Consider the following 20631-nt stretch of genomic DNA (forward strand, 5'->3'; position numbering starts at 1 on the left):
AATATCCATACTGAATTTAAATAGATTTTGAAAGAAGATTGGGTTGCCCTCAAATTAAGCTTGGCTCCTGATGATCTCATGGAGTTTTCTTGCCAGTTTTGAAGAAGAATTTAGCTTCTTCGGAGATGCTTTCTTTTACATACCATCTAGCCTACAGTGCTGGATTGAGGTATTAATAAGGATAGATCTTTTTGGCCATAGTAGGCTAGATGCCTCTTGCTAAAACTTTAAATGTCCAGCTAACATACTTGAGGTTGACACCAATTCCCCTCTGATATAAATTAAAGCCACAAGATACTTGGTCTAGCAAGAGAATAAACTTCTGTTGCTTTAACCAATAAACCTGTTAAAGCAACAGGAAACATGGGATATGTATGGTAGTCCTACACACTTTTTTCCAGGCTAAAATATTTCTGCAGAATTGATCAGCTTTTTATCTTAAGATCTACAAATAATAAAAATATTGGCGATTCTAAAGCTACTTTCTCTTTTCACTCCTCTTCTCTGTCCACATTATAACAGTGACTAGGGTCACGTGTCATACCAACTAAGGATTTGCTTAACCATGCTTTTTTGAATAAACCTGAATTGATTTGGTGTGTAGACTGTGCCATAAACAAGACTTTTGAAGCTATAATTGCTGGGTTTTCTCTAAGGCAGAGGGTGGATTAGAATTAGGATGTCCCAATTCCCAGTTCATCCTTTCTCCATGAGAATCTACTGGTTATAAGGGACTACAACCATATCCCCAATTAGCATAAATGTGTGATGGCAATAGTTCCCCAACCCAAATAAAGGGCCCAGACTGAGAAAGGCTAGATTAGTGCAAAACCACAACCGCTACATTTTATATTATTAGCAAAATATAAAATGTTTTTATTTGACAGTAAATCCTGGCACTTAAAGTTTCATTCTTGGTGGGGGTCCTCCATTTGTTATATAACTGTAGCACATTCCAAGTGACAGAGAGATACAGTAAACATTCACTACTTTACAATCACAATAAAACAAGGAAAAGATGCCCTCGATTCAAATTTGATGCTTGGAAATCATGTGGGCACATTCATGCTTTGGGGGGGGCGGGGTGGGGGGGGCGGGAAGGTTTAACAAGACTAAAAGTTGACTATTACTCTCTTCTGGGATGTTTGTCTACTCCAACCCTAGTCTGCAGTTCTGGGATTCCAGATGGTCTCGTTTCCAAATATTGAGCAATCCCAGCTCTACTTCTATTTTGAGACCCAAAAAGAATGGCCTGATGCGCCACCTGCTGAGACTCTCATTCCAATAGATGCCCCAATGGTAAATATGTCACTGACATACAGCACTGTATTCATAAGGTAAAGGTTCCCCTCGCACATATGTGCTAGTCGTTCCCGACTCTAGGGGGCGGTGCTCATCTCCGTTTCAAAGCCAGCCCTGTTCAAAGTCATCTCCGAGGTCATGTGGCTGGTATGACTAAATGCCAAAGGCACATGGAACGCTGTTACCTTCCCACCAAAGATTATCCCTATTTTTCTACTTGCATTTTTTTACATGCTTTTGAACTGCTAGGTTCTCAGAAGCTGGGACAAGTAACGGGAGCTCACACTGTTACGTGGCACTAGGGATTCAAACCACTGAACTGCCAACCTTTATATCGACAAGCTCAGTGTCTTAGCCACTGGGCCACCATGTCCCCATTCATACCTTGATCCAAACTCTTAACTTTATGCTAGAGAAACACTTCTTTTCCTTTTAGTTATTTGTTCCCTTGAATCATTCTATCAATCACATCCCTGAGTTTCTAAGTGTCCATATGCTGTTTTCTCTGCAATAATTTATCAATTATATTAGAATTTGAATATTGTTTTGTGCATTGATGACATGCTACAGGGGGGGAAAAGACATAAACCTTTCCTCCATTGTCTTCCTGGCTGTACATTCTCCATTTTATGGAAGGGACTAAAGAGATAAAATTTCAGTCAGGCTAATAAAATTTAGGCCACCTGGGAATTCTAGGTGAAGATTTCCTTATTTCATCAATAAATAATCACAAACAACTCATTAAGGATTAGAAATAATATTAGGGTGGAGGGCAGTAGTTCCTGGCAGGGCTGTATTTCCCATGTCTTAGAGCAGTGTTTCTCAACCACAGCCACTTTGAGACTCTGGACCTCTGTCAACTCTGTCTACTCCCACAATTCCCCAGCCAATATGGGAACTCTCCCAAAATTTCTCTCTGATGAAATACATCTTTTGTGAAAGTTTGTCAAGTCTGAAGAGATTAATAATTGTTTTTCCTGCAATTTACTAGCATGGTTATCCGTCAAGGAAAAAAAGAATACCATAACATGAAATGGCAATAAAGGCAATAATATAGGTCAGATAAAATACAGTTAGCTCTTGACTTATAACAACAACTGAGCCCGAAATTTATGTAGTTAAGTGAGGTGGTTGTTAACTAAATTTTGCCCCATTTTATGACCTTTCTTGCCACAATTGTTCAGTGAATCACTGCATCTGTTAAATTAGTAACAGTTGTTAATTGAATCTGGGTTTCCCATTGATTTTTGCTTCTCAGAAGGTCACATAACCCCAGGACATTGCAATTGTAATAAATACGAATCAGTTGCCAAGTGCTTGAATTTTGATCATATGACCAGGAGGATACTAAGTGAACTGTTGTAAGTTGAGGACTACCTGTAGAAGACCAACAGCTTATTAAAAGTTACCACATCCCAGCATCAAAGATGAATAAATGTGAAGATCTGAAAGTACCTTGGAAAAGAAACAGTGATTCCTAAAGTAAAATAGACAAAAAGAGTATTAAGCCAATTTCTATTTTGGATGCACAGAAGAATTTTTCTTAGACTTGTTCCTTCAGAATTTTCTGTGCTGGAATAACAATTTACATGGTTTCTTCTTTTTAAATGAATTTTGGCATTTTTCTTTTTTTTTTAATTCTTTCAGAAATTTGATATTTTATACGACTTTGTGTCTCGTTCATAGCACATTAACTGTTTGCCAGAACTGTAACTAACATGAGGTTAGTAATAATGGAATGAGGCAGCAACAGCAGTGACTGTTACATGGAAGAGGGTTTTTTTGCAAAAAAAACAAGACAAAAGTTGCAAAATATATACTTTATTTCATTTGCACAATACTTTATGATAGTCCAAAGTTTCATCTGATTTCAGTTGCACATAAAGGTAGTTGTATATACTCCCATGTAGACATGAATGTGCAACTCTCCTCTCCTCTTTTAAGATCCAAGAGCTTTAAGACATAACATAACTCCAATATGTAATAAGTACTAATTCATAACAAAAACTTATCACATGAATAAGATTACATATTTATTATCGTATCATAGCGAAAGTACCTCAGGCTGCTATGCAAACCTTTGGATGTTTTCAACTTCAGGAAATATATTATTACATCATCATCATCATCATCATCATCATCATCATTATTATTATTATTATTATTATTATTATTATTATTATTGTTGTTGTTGTTGTTGAACAAATCCTGGCTCCCTGGATATCTAGATATCTGGGGGCAAATTTTGACTTAGGAACTTCTAAACAACTTGGTCCTCATATATTTAAGAAAATATGATTTCACTATATCTAAGATGGGTGGCATATACATTTAATATATTAAATAAATATATAGATAAAAATATTTAACATTGTCCAAATATATTTCAGGAATAACTAAGTAGCCTACTTTCCTATACAAGGTTGGTTCAAAAAATGATGTGAAGCAAGTTATCCCTCTTTCCATGACTCATGCATTGAGAAGAACCACCACCAATGGTACCCATGTTAATTTCCAATAAAATTGCATCAAGCAGGTCAAATACACAAAAACTATTTTCCGAACTTGCTGGAAACAGTAAAATTTCCAAAGTTTTAGTATGTAGGCACTACAACCAAAAACATTCTGATACATAAAGTCACAAATGGAATGCATTTCCTAACAAAAGGCACATAGAGCAGGATTACATTTGAAGATCTGAAAGCTTTAACTTCTCAAAGAAGAAGTCTTGGCCTAAAGATATAGACAAACAACATAATTTCCGATTTGTAAGGATATAAGGAAATTTTTATTAGATGAGACCCAAACAATAATTCACCATTTTGTTTTGATAGATCCAAATTTCTGTACAAAACTCAGAAGCAAGACATGCCAACAAATGATGCTGAAAAGGATTCCGTGTCATCTTGAAAGCTACTTATTGCTATCACAATTAAGATATTGGTTATCTATTGTAGAGGACATAGGGAATGGCCCTGGAGGACAGGAGGAAGAGTCACTATCAACTATCAGATAAGAGAGGCTCAAAGGTAGGCCAAGAAAATAACTTGAAAAAAACTCTCAGACAAACCCATCTCTAGTTCAGATGAAGTAGGCATGAGGGAGAAGGGAAGCACATTCAGATTTAGAAGATTCAGTTACTATACTTGTTACAATAAAAGTAGTCCTGATCTATATGTTATTTGTTTCTTAGACTGGTCTTCCTTGTAGGATTGAACATCAATCAACTGACATCAATCAAACAGCTTTTTCTTCTGTTCCTGAAGGCCATTCTCTATTCTTATCTTCAATGAGTTTGTACACTTTCCTTTAAATATGATAGTTACACATTTTACTATTTGATTTTACTATTTGAAGAGCAACTAAGATGATTAAAGGCCTGGAGACTAAAACATATGAAGAACGGTTGCAAGATTTGTGTTTAGCTAGTCTAGAGAAAAGAAGGACTGGGGGGGACATTATAGCAGTATTCCAGTATTTGAGAGGTTGCCACAAAGAGGAGGGAGTAAACTTATTTACCAAAGCACCTGTAAGCAGGACAAGAAACAACAGAGGGGAACTAATCAAGGAGAAAAGCAACCTGGAATTAAAGAAAAACTTCCCAATAGTGAGGACAATTAACCAGTGGAACAGCTTGCCTTCAGATGTTGTAGGTGCTTCATTAGTGGAGGTTTTTAAGAAGAGACTAGACAGTCACTTGTCTGACATGGTATAGGATCTCCTGCTTGAGCAGGGGCTGGATTAGAAGACCTCAAGGTCTCTTCCAACTCTATTCTGATTCTGATTATTAAGCAGCATTTTATCTGTCTTGAGTCTTCAATCATTCAATCTCATTAGTTGTAAATGGGAACATCTTCCTCAAGTTTTGCATCCTGGTGACAGTCAACCTTCCTGAATAAACCAGACAGAAAAGTAGCTTAATCTACTTTATTGAGTGGTCACAATAACATAATCTTGCAAGTCTGAAAGTATAGGAAAGCCCCCCTCTCTACTTTTAACTGCTTGACCTGTCCTCTACTTTTAATTGCCAATAGACCAGATCCTTCCTAAGTTTCTTTCACTGACTGTTAAGCCACTGGGACTTCTATCTATTTATCACATTGTTTTCTAAGCAGTTTCTCTTCCACTCATCCCCCAAGGTCATTCCCACATTCCTTTACAGTAATCTTATGAACACATCCATATGTAGCAGTTTTCTTGATAATAATATGGAAATGATTTTCCCTTGTTTTTTTTTCCTCCCCCCCTCCCCATCCTGCCTAAGCTGGATTTCCTGGTCTCTAATTCAAGAATTAATTAAATATTCAAGCCAGTTTAAATTTTAGATATCAAAGTTAGTTAAGTATTTGCTGTCATTTGCTATTTTGAAAAAATGAGAAAAATTCTGCATCCAAATTTCTTCCTAATGTGCAATTTTAAATACTTCTATAAATGACCCCACAGCTGCTTTCCTTAGCTAAAATTATAGTTTTTCATTATGAAGTATTCTGCCACTATGATTATTTGGGATTTCTACTGCTGAGTTTTTCTACTTGTACAATAACTCAATCTACTTTGAAGTATAGTAGAGCTTCAAATACTTTGTAGAGCTTCGTTGTCTTGACCGCTGTTAAAATGAGAGTTTTCCACTATTCGTGGCATTGACCATGAATAGGAAAAGTTTAAGCAGAGTCACTGAGCATCCATCACTTTGGCCTAAGTAGGCAAAATGAAGCCCTCTTTTAAAATTTACAGTAATACATTTATGTTTAATGGAATTCCATTATACTCTTATTTTCAATGTGATTTGCCGGATATTTGTCAAAACAAAAAAAATCATGTTGATGGTTGTGGCAGTGTGACTGACCTTAACAATGTTAGTTGCTTCTGCCACGACCATTTTCACTTTTTTTGACACTCCTCTTCCTCATTTCTTTTTTTTCATTCTTTACTCATTGGAAACTTTATCTCAATATATAAAAAGGCTTCAGTGTTCCTCCTCATTCCCTTCGCAGTTTCTGTGAGTTTGTGATTTCTGCATTTAATTGTTTACCTATGCTGTTAGATCATGCCTGGCCATTTCAGTTTCTTAGACCAACCTATGTCTAAGGTCAAGACACACCCTGAAAAAGTGTAAACTTTGCCTACTTTTACAGCATGAGGTGGAAACAGGAAAAAGATTGCTTTTGTCTTTCTCTTCCTTCCCTGGATCACTCTTTCAAACAAACAAGAATCACATGATAGGTGTATGCACCTTCCAGAAGCTGACTGAAAGCTTTTCCCTTTGACCTTTTAAAATTACTATTTGGCTGGCAGACTAGCTGCTGGTTTTATACATACACCTCTCTGTTGACATATCTCCAGCCATCTCTTTTAAAGGAGCCTGCAAACAGGCTAAAACTCTTTTCAGCTGATATTTGCTCAACACTGGTATTTGTGTTTGCGCCTCTGTGTTAAGCTAAGAGAAAGTACCTCTAAAACACTGTTATTTTTCAGGTTTCTCTTGTAAAAAGGATTTAGGATTTGCTTTGTCTATTATGTAAAAATGGAAGGGAGGGAAGGAGGGAGGGAGGGAGGGAGGGAGGAAGGAAGGAAGGAAGGAAGGAAGGAAGGAAAGAAGGAAGGAAAGAAGGAAGGAAAGAAGGAAGGAAAGTAACATAAACTAATAGTTAATTATATTGTTGTTTTTTGAGGGTCACTTTCATGATGAAATAGACTCCAACCTACAAAAGTTCACATCACAATCCATAAATTTCTATTCAACGATCCTCTCTCCTCTTAGACTAGAGCCCATAATATAATAAAGGGAAAACACGTCCACTGTTTTGCACTGCAAAGGCAACAAAAAATGTATTGACTGTAGCTGCTAAAAAAGGAAGTTTCCTTGGGCTACCCATATGTTTTGTTTATGTTGCATCTTTCATATCTTTTAAAGACAAATATATATTTCTAAATGATACTCTATTGAAGTACATTTCATGTTTTATTTGTTTATTTAAAAAAAGATGACAATGAACAAAGTTTAAGAAGTAAAATGCAGCTTTATGCTAGACCAAGGGGGGATGACGACTAGATTTTTCTTCATCAGTAAATCATAGAGAAATATATCAATGTGAGAAAGAAAGTTTATTGCACATTTATTGATTTAGAGAAATCATATGATAATGTGATAACTTGCATTATGGGATATTCTGTGTTAATAAGAGTTGAAGATAGACTCCTGAATGCAGCAAGAGAGTCTTATTATGTAAATTAAAGATGTGTAAAAATAAATCTATTCTTTAATGAATTTTTTAAAATGGAGCAGGTTTAATCAATCAGAGATATGTGGTGTTTCCTTGGTTGTTTAATTTATTTAGAAATAAACTTATAAGGAATGCTTGGGATAATTTTAGAAGTATGTTGTTTAGGAAAGTGAACATGTATGCATTTTTGTAAGTAGAGGATATAATTTTTGGTTGAGAAATTGAATGGAGTGATTATTTGCTAGATTATATAGTGCAACAAGACATATGGATCTGAACATTAAGGTATCAAAGAAGAAACTAGGTATGTTTTAACATGGACAATAGAATGAATGATAACAGGTTACATAAATATACTGAAAAACTAAAGTCGTTGATTGTAATTGTATTCCTTACTAAAGGAAATTTATTAGAGATGGGGAAAATCAGCAGATGAGAAAAGTAATTGTTCAAATGCTGGTAGAAATGTCATGTAATCTGTTGGGAAGAATAAAATAAATTAAAATAAGATGAGTATATATAAGAATGTGTTTCTCTTCACAGTGCTATATGGAATTGAGAGTTGAATATGTAAGAGAAACAAAAATAAGTTACATGCATTGAGAATAGATTATTTAAGAAATATTTTGTGTGTAAAACAAGAAGAAAAGCATTCAGAGCAACTGAATTAATGATTGATTGACTGACTGACTGACTGACTGTCTGTCTGAATAAATGAGGATTGTTTTTCAAAAGTGAGAGTATTTTGAGGTAGCTTGGAAATAAAAAGAGAATGGATGATTAAATTGCAAAATAAATATATGGAGGTTGACTGAATTGATTAAGAGAAAGAAAGACCCCAAACATTGTGGTTCAGCTGAGTTTCATTTACATATATGTAACAAAGAAGGGGATCTATTCAAAATTAAACCATTTAACATAAACTAAACTTTAACAAATTTAATTCAGAGGCTGAGACATGTATCAAGCATTCGTCTATATTATGTAGTAAGATACTATTTCATCTTTGGCTATGTAAGAAAAGTATTTTATTCCCTCTCCCGCATAACTTTTTGTGAAGTTTGGTTTACTAATTGTTTTAAAATTATTGGCATTAATCTGTTTTACTATAAAACAAGAATAAACAATCTTGAATATTTTAATGGTTGCAGATGAGTTATTTGTAACAAAAAAATAATAAAGGTAGGAAAATAAACAAGTAAACAAATAAATAATTTTTTGTCATTAACCATTAGTTATCCCTTAACAAGTGACTGCTCCATTTGTTGCAACCAAAGAAGCTATTTACCCCTTCGGAAATGGGCATTATATTTATGTATTTATTTCTAAATAAATACAGTAACTCTGAACAATATACAGATTGTAAATACTGGAAACAGAAAAGAAAGATGTTCATTTTACTGGAACTGATATAAGAACCTCTCACAAAAAATTTATATAACCCCTTCTATTTCAAAGCCTGAGGAAAGAGCCAGGTCTTCAGGACTCATTGAAGGGAACAAAAGTTGGGAAGATGCTGTTCGGGAGGACAGTTCCCATCAGATGGCATTGTTTAACAGAAGGGTCCTAGAGCATGCCAACTCTGAGGTAACAGGATGGTCTAAAACAATGGAGAGAGTCAGTTCTTAATTAATTAGGCCCATTTGTGGTAACTAACATCTTGAAGTGCACCAAATCTACTGAATGCAATTCATAAAGCAGAGGTATTACATGGGCAAAACGTGGCATATCCATAACTGCTCTCATTGTTGCATTCTGTACCAGTTGCACTTCTGAATGGAGGGCAGCCTCAGGAAAAGGGCATTGCAGTAGAGCACAAATGAGGAAGCCAAAGCATAAAGGACAAAGAAAGGACTCCAGGCATGGTGTGAATCTGAGTGAAGAGCGTCCGGGCTACAGGTATAATCTGTTCTTAAAGCAATATGTGAGAGTCCCAACTGGTTTCATCTGGAGAAGTTTAAACTTACTGAGAAGGAGAGATGGAGGTTTTCCATATCTGAGAGATACATGTAGATCTGGGAGATCCATCCAGCTATTCATTTTAATTCTGTTCCTCTCCATCCAGATCTTCACAGATTCCTGATACTAGGACAAGACATATATTGTCCTGGGGGGGGGGGCGGGCGTGGGGGGGGGACTGTCCTCAGAACAATTGAGTTTAGGATCACAGCCTGCAGTTTTTCATGGAAAGTTTTTAGATGGCTCCTACAATAACCTTTCAACCCCTGCGTTTTAAAACAATAAGCTGATTTCCTAGGGAACTAGGACAGCCACCCCATTCTTTCCTGAAATAATTGATTTAAGTCTTACTTCTTAATTCATTTTCCTATCCCTCCTTTCCTATTCAGCCAACAGAAAATAAAGTCGCAGCAACCACCCGACAAATATTGTCGCCGCTGTAAGGGAGGGAAGTCTATAATCCCTCTTTCCCCAAAACACACACACTCCCGAAGTGAAATCAAGCCCTTGCATCCTCTCTTCTCTCTTCTCCTGGAGAAGTAAAGTTTAGGACAGTGCCTTTTAAAATCAGCCTCTTTCATTGGTACCACCCGCATTTCAATCGCTTGCCCCCCTCGCAGTGCAAACTAGTCTCTGAAACCGTATGAATTAATTTCAATAACAGGAAAAGAGATACATAGTTCTGTATCAGATGTAGTAAAGGCGCATGAGGGTCCTTGGAACACTCGATGCCACAGAATGAGCTTTGCACGCACTCTAAGAAGGGAAGCTCGTCGACCGCATTTTGAACTCGAAGAGAAGTGGCACCTGTCGCTCGAAGACACATCTTCATTGCTCGAAAATATTGGGCTGTCGCTGTTTCCCTGTCTGACACACTCTAGAGCAATTACAACTTTGCGATGAAGACTGCAGTGTGGAAAGGCCTCGAGGAATGATTATTCAGAAGTAAACCTGCAGAGGATTGAGGCCGTTGTCTGCAAAAAACCCTCGGTTTGTGTTCTATAGTATTTAAGTGTTTGTGCTTGTAACTATGCCCGGACGATTAGCGCGGAAAATTCTCAGGATTTCCAAGAGGTCCCAAAGGTGCTTTTTTTCAAGAGGCAACTGGACTTTCTGGTTTTTCTTTGAAGATGTTTCGCTTCTCATCTGACTGGATGGTGGGGAGCTGAAGAAGCTTCTTGGATGAGAAGCGAAACGTCTTCAAAGAAAAACCAGAAAGTCAAGTTGTCTCTTGAAAAAGCACATTTGGGACTGCCATGGATGACTAAGAATGTCCAGAGACATTTAGGGGCATTCCAAGGAGCAAATTTTACCCCCAAGTCTTTATGGTTCAAATTCCAATAAATAATTTCCTTTTCTGAGTTTTTATTTTTTCTTTCTCTCAAAGCCAGAATGAAGGGAACGCCCAGTGGAACTAATATAGGAGATTAAGGAAATGTAGAGAGATTCCCTACATTTGATCTGTTATTTAGAAGGAGCAGATAAAAAATAACTTCCCCCTTCAGGGGTAATTTGTATTGTTGAAAAGGAGAACATCTGAGCATCCTGAAGTGAACCTAGCGCCTGTGCGCACTTCAGCCCGCGTGGATGAAAACTTCTGGCGCGTGCACACGAACGAATTCTGGGTCGCACTCGGTGATCCAAGTGCATTTCCTTGGCTATGGTCGGTGCAGAAGAAGTTGCAACAAAACCAAGTAGTGAAAAACACAAAAGAATTAAAATCTGCCCTCCCCTCCGGATCGTCTGTCATTTCAATGGCACCGCAGACGAAGATTATCCGGCCTCTGTCGCCACCAAATCTACTAGGCATCTCTAGTTTTCCTGTTCAGCTTGCAAAAACTTCGATGAGTGTAAGGGAGAAGTCAGACCTTGAAGATGGTCCCATCAATCCCAGCCAACAGGACCAATGCTAAGGCAGAGTTCTGTCCAAACATTTGGAGAATCTCAGGTTCCCTTAATGAGTTACAGCTTCATTAAGAGTATAACTCTCCGTCCGTTTTGTCAGGAATATGACTTTTGCAGGAGGTCAGTGTGTATGAGACAGATATTAGTTACTGTATTTTCTATTTCAACTTGGCATAGGAATATTACATTAATATTCACATATCCTACACCGTTTTTTTAAAAAATTGGATACATGAAGTGGGGGGGGAGAGGACAGGGTCCATCTCTTCGCTGCTTTTACCCCCTTCAAAAGTCAGCCCATTTCAGATTTAATCATAGGCATCCAAGTAAACAAATATGAATCCACAAAAATGAAATTGTATTGTATTTTTCTACAATGACAGGCTCTTGCTCTTCCTTCTTTCCTTCTTTCCTCCTTTCCTCCTTTCTTCTTTCCTTCCTTCCTTCCTTCCTTCTTTCCTTCCTTCCTTCCTTTCTTCCTAATTTGGAATCCAGCATCCCTAACATCTCTCCTGTCTAACCTGCGCATTTTAATTTTAATTTCCAAATGAGCCCCCAGTCAAAAAGCAAGAACAGAATTGTTTTAATCTAATATTTCTAAAAATATAGATTAGTCGTTCTAAGTACCTCTCTTCCAGGAAATATGCATAGTGAGTTATCTAATTTGGTACAATCCTGTTGTTTTGGATTACAATTTATATTTTTGCTGGCTACAGAATTAGGGAGCTTCTAGCCTTCTTTCAAAAGGAAAATTAAATAAAAGGATCCTTGTCTGCATTACTTTTAAGCTATCATTCTGATCCAATATGGTCAGTGTCTGTTTCATAGCTAGTGAGGTCTATCTATGGCACAACTATTTCAAATAAAATAAAATGGAATAGAAAGTTACTAAAAAAAAGAGATGACTTTCCCTCACTCCCCCCTCACTCCTCCCCCCCTCCTCCATCATCATCCCTAAAATCTAAACTTCCTCTCCCTCAGAAATAAATAAAGCTGTCCTTAGGACTGAAAGGAAACTAGGTCAGAAGCCTCAGCAGCAACTGCAAGGAAGAAGAGGTACAAAGTTGGTGCCAATGGATGGAGAAATGTATATTGGACTCAGGGCTTTCCAACAGCAGGGGTGAGAACAATTTAGTATCTCTTCAGATGTAGATATTATGTATATAATTTGTTTTGTCAAATTAAAAAGAATGCACATACATTCAAAATGCATACACACACACACACACACACACAACTGTAATGCAACACCAAAATTAGTAGGGAGAGAAGGAAGGCAGAATAAATGTATAAAATAACACATCTGGAGTCTATCTTAGATGGTCCCTATTTGGAGTGCTAATCTGTCAACATTGCCAGATTGTCCTATATTATTCCATTCCTGTGGTCCTTGGATATTCATTCCTCCCTTCTGCCGCAGTTAGCACCCGTGCCTTCAAAACATGTTCAGGCCTCACAGCACTTTTGTCCTTCTAAATATTTACTTCATATTTCAACAAGCCACACCGTTCCCCTGAGTTGCCCTTATGGATTTTAGAGGATTAAAAGATCATATATGGTCTTCATATACACGTTCAGAAACCATATACAGTCTTCTGGTCCCTTTTGTTGTTTTCAAGCCCCAACCTTTCAGGATTTACAGCACTGATTCTCTCACAGATTTTCATCTGAAAAGAAGATGTTCACTTTCCATGCCTAACAAAGTTTTCAAATAGAATTACAAACCCTTGCTACCTGCCAAATAAAATTAAAACAAAATTGGTTTGACATATTTGACCCAGCTTGACTTATGGCTCTTGCAGCCAAAAATAACCCCCCCAAAATGCATGCAATCCCAAGGATATATAGACTAGAAAACATAAGCTTAAAGATGGGGCAGATAATCCATTTTTATAGAAATACACTGGCCAATTCTTTTACCAAAATCCATCAATGCATTCAAAAGCTTATGTAGGGTCTGATAAACAGTCCCAATTTAACATTAGATACAAATTATCAAATTATCTTTGTTGTGTTCAATAATATGTCATGGTTTATGTTCAAGAAAATAAACCATATTATGATTGAATATGATGACTGAATTTACATAAAATACTAGGAGAGTAGAAGATTCCAACAATATGCTGAGTTACAAATAAACCAATCCCATTTTAGTCTGGGGGTATAATACTGTGTGAACCTATCCAATGAGGTTATCTAACTATAATACGTGACAGTTTATGATTTTAAGATTCCAATCCCATTCATACTAAATCCCACTTCAATCCCATTCATACTGAAAAGTCTGAATAAAAATAAATATGCTCTACAAAGCATATTCTTTGAATAGTTATGACTGTGGAAGTAATTTATTCCTTAAGACTGGAGTCTGTGGGTGTTAGAGAACATATAGCTAGTTATTATTATGAATGAGGTTTCTTCTCTAATCTTATACAAGCATTTATTTTATCATTAATTTGAACATCTTCTAACCTTCAAAATAACATTCTAACAATTACAAATGCCAGTTACTCACAATAATGGGACTTGGAATAAGTATTCTCATTTGTCACCAATTTGGAAATAAAAGCAGATTTATAGAAAACAGTTAAAACGTAATCAATCTTCCTTGAATCTCTTTCCACAGCTATTTCTTCCACAGCAAAATGAAACCTACAAGTGAAGGAATGTTTAGAAGAAAAACCACATTTACAAGGTACTATAATTGCTAGGTTTGAAACTTTGAAGATTTCATTCATGGACATCTGGTTTGAGATTGGCTTTCTCCAAAGAGTGTGAACTATTTTTTAAAACTTTCAGAGGAACACAGGTCCTAAATCTAATCTCAACTTTCCCAAACTAGACTAAAGCTCCTTTTATTTCCAAGCTAAGGACCATCAGTTTTTGACTGGTTTGAAGAAAACATAGGACACAATCCAACAATCTTTCAGCTCAAGAGTCAGATATAGAAAACACAGTCAAGAACTCTGCATTGAGAAGCACAATACAAAACTAATTCAGATTCAGAAAACATGCATTTTCTTCCAGATTTTGCATATTTTAAAACCAGCTGGAGTTTCTCAACAGTATGCAATCAACAATTGTTTATTTCTTGAGTTACTGAACCCAATTTAACAAAAAAACATAATTCATATATTAATATATCTTGATTTATTTGCTAAATATTAAGTTTTCCCATTATACTAAAGATAATATTTAAGTAAGTTATGTAAATAATTATAAATGAAAAAGGTCTTGCAGATGCTTTCTTTTCCCCATTGGGAAGAGCCAGTAGAAATCTGTCTAGATGACATGCAAAGTATTAATTGTAGTTTCTGGGAAGCACCAGGTTTCTTATTCCCCTTCCCAGCCTCTGTAATTACCAGATTGAATCTATGTTAATATATGGACATTTATTAAATGAAGTCATAACTAAGTGCATCACTATCTTCTGATCTGCATCTGCACCATTGACAATACAGTGTATCCCAATCCCATATTTCTTTCTGTCCAGGGATTCATGTAGATTTGTTCCTTTTCTTCTTTCTTTCTTTCTTTCTTTCTTTCTTTCTTTCTTTCTTTCTTTCTTTCTTTCTTTCTTTCTTTCTTCTTTCCTCTCTCCTTTTGTCATCCTTCATGTTAATATTATAAAAATTTCCAAAGATAATTAAGAGAAATTGATTCTGACCTTCCCAATCTGGATATCTTCCAAATTTAACCCCATCATAGATCTCCAGATAATAGAATGCTATTGTCATCACTCCACATATAATAAAAGTATTATGGTTCATTACAGCAGCTTTATTTAGATTCACATGGGGAATAACAGGCAAGAAATAATTGCCTTAAATACACTTGAGACTTTTTCCTCTTTTTTTATTTCAAGGGTGTTTATGAGAGTCTGCTTGCTGGCCACTGATTTGGCAAGTCCAGGGACTGGATCTTTTCAGTGATGGCCTACATTTTTAGAACTTTCTCCACATAGAATTAAATGGCTGTTTTAGTAGAAATTTCTGAAAGTGCTTCTATTTCTATTCTTATTTGGACATGATGGAAATCGGTTTATGGTGGATTAAAACAATTCCTCTTTTCCCAATTTACTATATTTTACTGTAACCAATGTAATGCTCTTTTAATTTTGTTTACGGTGTCAAAGAATTGTGAAAGACTTGACCTTTTAATCCATTCACTGATGAACTGAGGCTTTTTTATTAATGTTCTGTAGGTATCTTTAGAACAGACAACCTATGATACTATACATAGATGTTTTTTGGATTACATTTTCATCATCCTTGATTGTATACCATACTGGCTGGGCGGTTGGAAGTTGAGCCATGAATAAAGTTTTAAACAATTTATTTCATTTTTCAAAATATTTTAAATTTAAATAAACAGTAATAGCAAATAAAAAACTAAAATAGGATTGCAAAAACTAAACTAAATGAGAAGGAAAATCTATCTTATGTTATCAATAATCACTGATTTACTAATAAACTACTGTATAATCAACTATAATACTATTAGAATAAAATCTTATTGTAAAATAGCACAAAATCTCTGCCAAAATAGTACATATTGCTTCATCTTTTGATTAGTAGAAAATATTGTCTTTTTCAAAACAAAGAGATCATGCATTTCCAAAAACCATTCCTTAACATCTGGAATAATATCAGTTTTTTCAATTTTTCAATATTATACTTTTAGCCACTACTCGTGTTCAATACAACAATAATTCCTGAGAAACAAATGGTATATAATTCAATACCACATTAACATCTTAAAATTTAAAGATTTTGGCATAAATCTATTTGTATACATTAAAATATCATTCCAAAAGGATATCAGATAATCATATAACCTTATGTTCAATTAACTCTCACATTTGTATGCCTTGAACACAGACAATCTGATGTCTGTCCTTTCAAGTACATTATTTAGGAATCCAAAACCTTCTAAATACAATTTTTGATTAATCAACTTTATCCAAAATGTTGATTACATTCATCTTGCCCAAACCTAGTTCTTCCCTCTCTTCTCCCTACCCTACAATATCCTGAAGTCAGGCTGGGCCTATTGTTAAATAAATTAATGTAGTCACTTCAGATCAAGGATAATGAATTTGGAATAAAATCTCACCAGCTACCCTTTTGGGTTACCTCCTAGAATAAATTCTTCATGTTTGCCTAAGGCTCATGGCTCTGTTCTAATTGCCATCCTGTGTGCAGAGCTGCACTGGAGGTGGCCCTAATGTCTGTCTTTAAAGGTAATCGCCATCACAGCCATGATGCATTATTCTGAGGTCTGCCTTATAACAATGTTAACTGGCAAGCTGTCGGCTAAGTAGTAGTGCTGTTGTTACCAGAGATATGGTGTATGGAATTACCACATTAAAGGAATGGCAGAACGTCTTCCTACCTCTAGTGGTAAATCCTCAATCTTAGACATAATTACTCCTGAACTATTTCTGTCCGCAGAAGGAGATATCTCTCAACTGAAAAAATGGTATCTCTCAACTTCCTTGGGATATCAGATCTGCCATATGAAACTAGCTGCTAAGAGATATGGCAATCTCTAACACTTTATTGCCATCTAGTGGTCATCTGGATTATTGCAACCCAGTATCTATTTTTTACACCAGATTAATTATTGCTTTCAGTAGAAAGAAGCTTCCTATGTTCAAATGCCATAGTAATGTTATTACTGTGAAGTCCACTGGTTAAAATTTGAACACACACACACACACACACACACACACACACACACACACACATTCTATATATTTCTATATATTTTCTACATAGCCTCCAATGTGACTTAAATAAAAAATATACAAAAAATTAAAGTTGCTTAAATCTACATTACAGTGACAGATTAAAATAATAGAAGCATATTGACATTAATATACCTACAATCCCAAAGCTGCCCGATATTGAAAGTCTAGAGGATTGCATCGGTATTTCCTAGGAAAGAATTTGCCACCTCAGAGATTCCAGATGATAGTCTTCGAGAATATGAGAGCTACAACATTAGGGATTATTTTATCCTCAGGTTGTAGAGACAGGGAGTCAGATGAGAAATAATTATTTACTAGACCATATATTAAATGAAATTCACCAGCAGGAATTGAACCAAAAACTGCCTCAAACCTGATCCAGACATTAACCTATGCAAAATTGTATGCAATATGTATTAGAATTAGATGCATCATGTGTCAAAATAAGTGAATGGAAAGGAGAAGAAGGAAGAGAAATAGCTTCCTAGATTTTAAAAAATAGCATATATGGTAAATTATTGCTAAAGGCACATTCAAAACCTGAAAAACTCAAAGTTTATTGCAATTATTTATGACCAAAGTCTTAAAAAAAGATGGTTAAATTCAGGAAATTTTAGAAATCTGGCTTGGATTAACAGTGTGGTGTGAATGTGAATTTTTCATTAACAATTCCACAGCTGCAAATCACCTCTTTTGCAGAGGATGATCCATAAACCACAAAAGCATGCATCTTCCTACCCCCAATTTGCATCCCTCTCCAAGCATTAGAAAAGGAGGGTGCATGCTCCTGTCATGGATCATCTATTGCAAAAGGGTGTACTTAGGAATTGTTCATCAAAAATGCAAAAACAAATGAAACATATGCATGAGCTATTGTGCCACAAATTTCAGCTATTGTCATCTTTGAATACCACTAAACCTTCCTGAAAAAGAGGATTTCTCCCTCTTTTTCTTCCCCATCCCTAGTTACCTCCTTGTAGTGCAGAGCACAATTCTTTTGGCTCTCAAGCCCCTGATTAAATAAAAATTCTATTCCATTTCCACAGAAAACTTCCCCACGTGATTTAGAAAGTAAAACATTTTTCTGTTTGAAATGTGTTAAATGCTGCTGCATTTAATCCCTACTGCATTAAAGGGACTTCTTACACATTCCACCCAATGGGGCTTCTGGTTCCAAATCCAATCCTGATAGTAAGATCTGTACTTAAAATATTTTGTACCACATGAATAAAGGTGAGACTTTGAGACTATGATACTAACAGATGGAGATTTACTCCCATTTAGTAAGCCTGTGAGATTGAATGAAACATTTTCTGGCTTCCGGTGCATATATTTATGCATCCCAGGCCAATCTACTAATCTGAAAACTCAGTTGGTTTAGGTAGCATCTACACAACACACTAAGACATTCTGTTGCTTGAATCAGAATAACAAACAAACTCTCTCTCTGAAAATTAAGCTGTATAATACTCAAATCCAGCCAAATAGTTTTGGCATGTGAGGCATTCTTCCCTCACACTTAATTAAATAACTAACATTTTGCTTATTTTTCATGGCAAAAGAAATTTGCTACCCAAATCTGTTGTGTAAACCTATGCAGTGGTACCACTGGCCCATAGTAATTCCACAAGTGAGCCAGTACTGGCTTAATAAATTACCTTCTGCTATACAGTTCCAGAGCTTGGAATATAAGAAATGATATTAGTCTTTTACGGAATATGAAATGTACCCTTCATCATAAAAAAGCAAAATAATTTGAGATTAAATAATGTATATAATCAAACAATTTTCCTAGTTTAGAACAAACTGGTCACTAAATAGGGATGCTCATTAAATAGTAAACAAATTATTTCCACTAAACCTCCCTAAAAGAGGAAAGCAAAAAAGAGAAGATTGCTTTGAAAAGAATAGGTCTAATCATCTACTATTTTATAAATCTACATTTGCTCTCAGAATTGAATGTAGAGATGAAAATGTTTAGAAAATGTGACCACAAATGACATACTAAATGATTAGACAAATTCAACAACACTACCTGAAGTAATAAAACTACCTCAGCTACGAGATAGAGAAACAGAATTTATATGACTGCCCAACTCAAACAGTGTGACTTACAAGAGACTTTCAAGAAACAACCAAGACAAAAATAATACCAGATAACAACAACAATATGTTGAAAATTAGGGAGTGTCAGCAATATTTTAAAGTTGTTACCTTTATCCTTCAGGCAGCACAGATGTGTCCCTTGTTAAGATTTTACCATATTATTTTGCCCTCCTTCAGTTGTCCCATTTCTTTGGGTTTCTGGGACCTACCACAACAAGATACAAGTGGCATTTCTGAATGAAACAGTTCTTGAACAATTCCACTTTTATTTTTTTGGCAGATTTATGTATAAAATGTATACTTTCCTACTTTTTTCTATCTTTTTTTCTTACCAGATATTTTTAACAAAGAAAGACTGGAATTTTGACTTGGCAGAATTCCTTTTGAAATTATTGCTCATCTTCTCTAACTTTTAGGCATGTTGGATGGGATTTCTGGGAATTACATCCCAGAATACCCAGGCACTAAATTGAGGAAAGGTGGATTGTTGAATAGGACCCAACTATATTAAGAATCACTCTATTATTCTCCTTAGATAGGAGGTTTTTTTTTTTCTGAATTCAAAGTTAGAATTAAGGGAAGTCATGAGATGTTTCAGTTCATTTAATTCATTCAGTTATATTTCTACAAACCTTAGGAAAAATACTTAATGGCTGAGGATTTTGGAAGTCTGGGTGACACCAGATTGCTTGTTTGGTGTCAAAGCTATATTTAATTTCTTTTTTCTTCTTTTATGATTGAAATAAGTTTTCTCCCCTCTAAATATATACTGAATATTCAGACTTTCAGTAAAACTGGAGCAAATATTTTTATAATTGGCATTTGACATCTATTCTGTTTTTTCTTTTCTACTGAAATCAATTTTATTTAGGAAATATTTATTTAATTTAATAATTAAATTTAATTTAATATTTTTAGAAAAAAATATTCAGAATAGAACATCTCAGTGTCAAAATTTCTACATAATGTGAGGAGATACAAATGTCGAAATACTGTTGTCAGCCTCTTAAATTGCTCAACTTAAAATGAGTTCTAGAAAGCAACAGAATTTTATCCTTTACAATAATTATTATCATAACTTATAACTTTATTTCTAAAACATTGTCTGAATGCATCAGGAGGATTAAGCATCATTTAGAATATAGTTCACAGCAACCTTTCAAGAATTATTAAAAAATATAACATTAAGATACTATTATTTCTGTTATGAAATATTGTAATAATGCAAGTATTATTATCACCTCATTAAAAAGTCTAAGGGTGTTTATTTTTTGAAACAGGTAGTATTTTTAAAAGCAAGCCTTGTTTCATTTTAATCCCAGCAGAGCCCTTTGATTTTAGATCCAAATTATTTCCAGTTTGCAATTCATCATGAACAGTCAT

This window comes from Pantherophis guttatus, chromosome 4 (genome assembly GCF_059756535.1).
Source record: "Pantherophis guttatus breed Tessera chromosome 4, ASM5975653v1, whole genome shotgun sequence".
Lineage (NCBI taxonomy): Eukaryota > Metazoa > Chordata > Lepidosauria > Squamata > Colubridae > Pantherophis > Pantherophis guttatus.